This window comes from Mesoplodon bidens (assembly GCF_964165515.1).
Source record: "Mesoplodon bidens genome assembly, chromosome: Y".
Classification (NCBI taxonomy): Eukaryota; Metazoa; Chordata; class Mammalia; order Artiodactyla; family Ziphiidae; genus Mesoplodon; species Mesoplodon bidens.
The window spans coordinates 672,012-678,011 of record NC_138180.1 but is presented as its reverse complement, the minus strand read 5'-3'; positions in this window follow the sequence as shown (position 1 = coordinate 678,011).

The window sequence follows — 6,000 nt, the reverse complement described above, 5'->3', positions numbered from 1 at the left end:
CCAGGTGTGCCTGGGTTGAGGTCAATATAAACAGCACTCCAGGCAGCAGTAGCCCCTGCAGCTGTGCCTGACTCCATATTCTCTGCCCCGTCAGCAGTCTCGGGGCTGTGCTGGTGGGAGGGTGGGAGGGTCCACGGCTTTGTGGGTGGCCCGGTGTGAGTGGGGCTCTGCTGGACTTTCGGCAGGAGTTGCCAGGCTGCCACCTGTAAAGGAGAGGATGTGTCACCCATAACTTCCACTGGAATATCTCTCCGGGCTGAGGTGAGGAAGGAAAAAAAGGAGTGGGGGCCGGGACAGGAGGGGTATCTCAGGCAGGGCAATGGAAAGCTTCCAGAAGAGCGCCCGTGGCCAGGACCATCCTGGCTGACCTGCAGGCACCAAGTTGGCCTGCGTGCCGTCGCTGGTGTGGCTCCACGGCCCTCCCTCTAGGCTTTCAAGCCCTTGTACATATTCAGGTGTTTCACCTGGGAAGGGTGGGAACAGTTCAGCAGCATCTGGCCTGGGGCTCAGCTCACGTTTACTCACAGAGGCCTGGGCACGGTCTCCCAGCTTTGCAATAAGGACGCTCCTTGCGTGGGCGGGTGGGGCTGCTGGCTGTATGGGAGATGATTCCCCACCTCTGACCAATTTCAGAATTGTTTACCACTGGAGCAAGTGCCTTGGTAGTGTTTTCCTCTGTATAACTGTTAGGTTCAGTTTTTTTTTTTTTCTTTTTTGGTTCAAGTTAGATTTTATTCCTCTTTTATGTATTTATAGATATAAGCATGGAAATAATTCATTGTTATATATACATCAGTGTGAATGGAAGAACTTTTTTTCTGTTTTATTTTTACATTTTATTTTTAAAAATTTTGAAATTTAATTTTGTTTATTTTTTTATACAGTAGGTTATTATTAGTTATCTATTTTATGCATATACATGTATACAGGTCAATCCCAATCTCCCAACTCATCCCACCACCACCACCCCATGGCTTCCCCCACTTTGTGTCCATACGTCTGTTCTCTACCTCTGTGTCTCTATTTCTGCCCTGCAAACCAGTTCATCTGTACCATTTTTCTAGGTTCCACATATAGGCATTAGTATACAATATTTGTTTTTCTCTTTCTGACTTACTTCACTCTGCATGACAGTCTCTAGATCCATCAACTTCTCTACAAATGACCCAGTTTCATTCCTTTTTATGGCTGAGTAATATTCCATTTTATATATGTACCACATCTTTATCCATTCGTCTGTCTGTGGGCATTTAGGTTGCTTCCATTACCTGGCTATTGTAAATAGTGCTGCAATGAATATTGTGGTGAATGTGTCTTTGTGATTTATGGTTTTCTCTGGGTATATGCCCAGAAGTGGGATTGCTGGATCCTATGGTAATTCTCTTTTTAGTTTTTTAAAGGAACCTCCATACTGTTCTCCATAGTGACTGTATCAATTTACATTCCCACCAATAGCGGAAGAGGGTTCCTTTTGTCCACACCCTCCCCAGAATTTGTTGTTTGTACATTATCTGATGATGCCGATTCTAACAGGTGTGAGGTCTTACCTCATTGTAGTTTTGATTTGCATTTCTCTAATAATTAGTGATGTTGAGCAGCTTCTCATGTGCGTCCTGGCCATCTCTGTGACTTCTTTGAAGAAACGTCTCTTTAGATCTTCTGCCCATTTTTGTATTGGGTTGTTTATTTTATTAATATTAAGCTGCATGAGCTGTCTATATATATTGGAGATTAAACCTTTGTCCATTGATTCGTTTGTGAACGTTTTCGCCCATTCTGAGGGTTGCCTTTTTCCATTCCCGTTTTTTTAACAAAGAAAGAAAGAAAGCAAAAGAAGCAGAACACTAATGTGCGTGAAATATGCCTCTTGAAACTGTCGTTTTGAAATATGGACGTCTTTTGAATTTTTTGGTCGATATATGACCCCAGGATTTGTTTTCAGGGCAGGTGTCATTTACAGGCCGGTAATGATTTGGAATATCCACTGACCATTAGCGCTGGGATTAAAGCTGCAGTTGTGAGAAACGGCCACAAGGTGGCAGCAGTTCTCCCTTACCAAATCTGGTTACTAGGGCAGCAGAGCCTCAATGGAAGTCGCGTTCTAGATTGGCATGTAGAACGGAATGTGCCAGGAGAAAGCCCCTCAAGTGTGTCTCACTACTTCTTGTTCTTGTTTTTAATTTAATCTTTTATTTTTTATTACAGCAAGTTTGAGTACAACGTTTAGCTTGTTGTAGGTGTGCAAGAGGTGGTTCTTTTACACATATACATATGTCTGTTCTTCCTGGGATCCTTTTCCCATGTACGTTATGACAGAATGTTGAGTAGTCTTCTCTTGGTACTCCGTAGGTCTTTGGTGATTATATACGTCTACTGTGTTTGTATATGTCTGTTAACCCCAATATCGTAATGAATTCAATCCTCACACCTTTCCTTTGGTGAACCATAAGTTTGTTTAATGAATCTGTGATTGCCCTTCTCCGTGGAAATATCTGCCCTGGTATCAATTTATAGGTAACACCTATAAGTGATATGATACGATATGTGTCTTTCACTTTCTGACTTACTCCAAGTCACGTGATTACCTCGAGACTCATCTACGGTGCTGCGAAAGGCATTGTGTCCTTTTTTTCCTTGGCGAATATTCTGTCTTAGCGAGGTCCATTTTCTGCAATGTGATTCCCTGAGGGCTGAGGATTAGCTGCCCTGGGCAGCCTGACCCTGCCGGCAAGCCCTCCCCAGGTGTGCCTGGGTTGAGGTCAATATAAACAGCACTCCAGGCAGCAGTAGCCCCTGCAGCTGTGCCTGACTCCATATTCTCTGCCCCGTCAGCAGTCTCGGGGCTGTGCTGGTGGGAGGGTGGGAGGGTCCACGGCTTTGTGGGTGGCCCGGTGTGAGTGGGGCTCTGCTGGACTTTCGGCAGGAGTTGCCAGGCTGCCACCTGTAAAGGAGAGGATGTGTCACCCATAACTTCCACTGGAATATCTCTCCGGGCTGAGGTGAGGAAGGAAAAAAAGGAGTGGGGGCCGGGACAGGAGGGGTATCTCAGGCAGGGCAATGGAAAGCTTCCAGAAGAGCGCCCGTGGCCAGGACCATCCTGGCTGACCTGCAGGCACCAAGTTGTCCTGCGTGCCGTCGCTGGTGTGGCTCCACGGCCCTCCCTCTAGGCTTTCAAGCCCTTGTACATATTCAGGTGTTTCACCTGGGAAGGGTGGGAACAGTTCAGCAGCATCTGGCCTGGGGCTCAGCTCACGTTTACTCACAGAGGCCTGGGCACGGTCTCCCAGCTTTGCAATAAGGACGCTCTTTGCGTGGGCGGGTGGGGCTGCTGGCTGTATGGGAGATGATTCCCCACCTCTGACCAATTTCAGAATTGTTTACCACTGGAGCAAGTGCCTTGGTAGTGTTTTCCTCTGTATAACTGTTAGGTTCAGTTTTTTTTTTTTTCTTTTTTGGTTCAAGTTAGATTTTATTCCTCTTTTATGTATTTATAGATATAAGCATGGAAATAATTCATTGTTATATATACATCAGTGTGAATGGAAGAACTTTTTTTCTGTTTTATTTTTACATTTTATTTTTAAAAATTTTGAAATTTACTTTTGTTTATTTTTTTATACAGTAGGTTATTATTAGTTATCTATTTTATGCATATACATGTATACAGGTCAATCCCAATCTCCCAACTCATCCCACCACCACCACCCCATGGCTTCCCCCACTTTGTGTCCATACGTCTGTTCTCTACCTCTGTGTCTCTATTTCTGCCCTGCAAACCAGTTCATCTGTACCATTTTTCTAGGTTCCACATATAGGCATTAGTATACAATATTTGTTTTTCTCTTTCTGACTTACTTCACTCTGTATGACAGTCTCTAGATCCATCAACTTCTCTACAAATGACCCAGTTTCATTCCTTTTTATGGCTGAGTAATATTCCATTTTATATATGTACCACATCTTTATCCATTCGTCTGTCTGTGGGCATTTAGGTTGCTTCCATTACCTGGCTATTGTAAATAGTGCTGCAATGAACATTGTGGTGAATGTGTCTTTGTGATTTATGGTTTTCTCTGGGTATATGCCCAGAAGTGGGATTGCTGGATCCTATGGTAATTCTCTTTTTAGTTTTTTAAAGGAACCTCCATACTGTTCTCCATAGTGACTGTATCAATTTACATTCCCACCAATAGCGGAAGAGGGTTCCTTTTGTCCACACCCTCCCCAGAATTTGTTGTTTGTACATTATCTGATGATGCCGATTCTAACAGGTGTGAGGTCTTACCTCATTGTAGTTTTGATTTGCATTTCTCTAATAATTAGTGATGTTGAGCAGCTTCTCATGTGCGTCTTGGCCATCTCTGTGAGTTCTTTGAAGAAACGTCTCTTTAGATCTTCTGCCCATTTTTGTATTGGGTTGTTTGTTTTATTAATATTAAGCTGCATGAGCTGTCTATATATATTGGAGATTAAACCTTTGTCCATTGATTCGTTTGTGAACGTTTTCGCCCATTCTGAGGGTTGCCTTTTTCCATTCCCGTTTTTTTAACAAAGAAAGAAAGAAAGCAAAAGAAGCAGAACACTAATGTGCGTGAAATATGCCTCTTGAAACTGTCGTTTTGAAATATGGACGTCTTTTGAATTTTTTGGTCGATATATGACCCCAGGATTTGTTTTCAGGGCAGGTGTCATTTACAGGCCGGTAATGATTTGGAATATCCACTGACCATTAGCGCTGGGATTAAAGCTGCAGTTGTGAGAAACGGCCACAAGGTGGCAGCAGTTCTCCCTTACCAAATCTGGTTACTAGGGCAGCAGAGCCTCAATGGAAGTCGCGTTCTAGATTGGCATGTAGAACGGAATGTGCCAGGAGAAAGCCCCTCAAGTGTGTCTCACTACTTCTTGTTCTTGTTTTTAATTTAATCTTTTATTTTTTATTACAGCAAGTTTGAGTACAACGTTTAGCTTGTTGTAGGTGTGCAAGAGGTGGTTCTTTTACACATATACATATGTCTGTTCTTCCTGGGATCCTTTTCCCATGTACGTTATGACAGAATGTTGAGTAGTCTTCTCTTGGTACTCCGTAGGTCTTTGGTGATTATATACGTCTACTGTGTTTGTATATGTCTGTTAACCCCAATATCGTAATGAATTCAATCCTCACACCTTTCCTTTGGTGAACCATAAGTTTGTTTAATGAATCTGTGATTGCCCTTCTCCGTGGAAATATCTGCCCTGGTATCAATTTATAGGTAACACCTATAAGTGATATGATACGATATGTGTCTTTCACTTTCTGACTTACTCCAAGTCACGTGATTACCTCGAGACTCATCTACGGTGCTGCGAATGGCATTGTGTCCTTTTTTTCCTTGGCGAATATTCTGTCTTAGCGAGGTCCATTTTCTGCAATGTGATTCCCTGAGGGCTGAGGATTAGCTGCCCTGGGCAGCCTGACCCTGCCGGCAAGCCCTCCCCAGGTGTGCCTGGGTTGAGGTCAATATAAACAGCACTCCAGGCAGCAGTAGCCCCTGCAGCTGTGCCTGACTCCATATTCTCTGCCCCGTCAGCAGTCTCGGGGCTGTGCTGGTGGGAGGGTGGGAGGGTCCACGGCTTTGTGGGTGGCCCGGTGTGAGTGGGGCTCTGCTGGACTTTCGGCAGGAGTTGCCAGGCTGCCACCTGTAAAGGAGAGGATGTGTCACCCATAACTTCCACTGGAATATCTCTCCGGGCTGAGGTGAGGAAGGAAAAAAAGGAGTGAGGGCCGGGACAGGAGGGGTATCTCAGGCAGGGCAATGGAAAGCTTCCAGAAGAGCGCCCGTGGCCAGGACCATCCTGGCTGACCTGCAGGCACCAAGTTGGCCTGCGTGCCGTCGCTGGTGTGGCTCCACGGCCCTCCCTCTAGGCTTTCAAGCCCTTGTACATATTCAGGTGTTTCACCTGGGAAGGGTGGGAACAGTTCAGCAGCATCTGGCCTGGGGCTCAGCTCACGTTTACTCA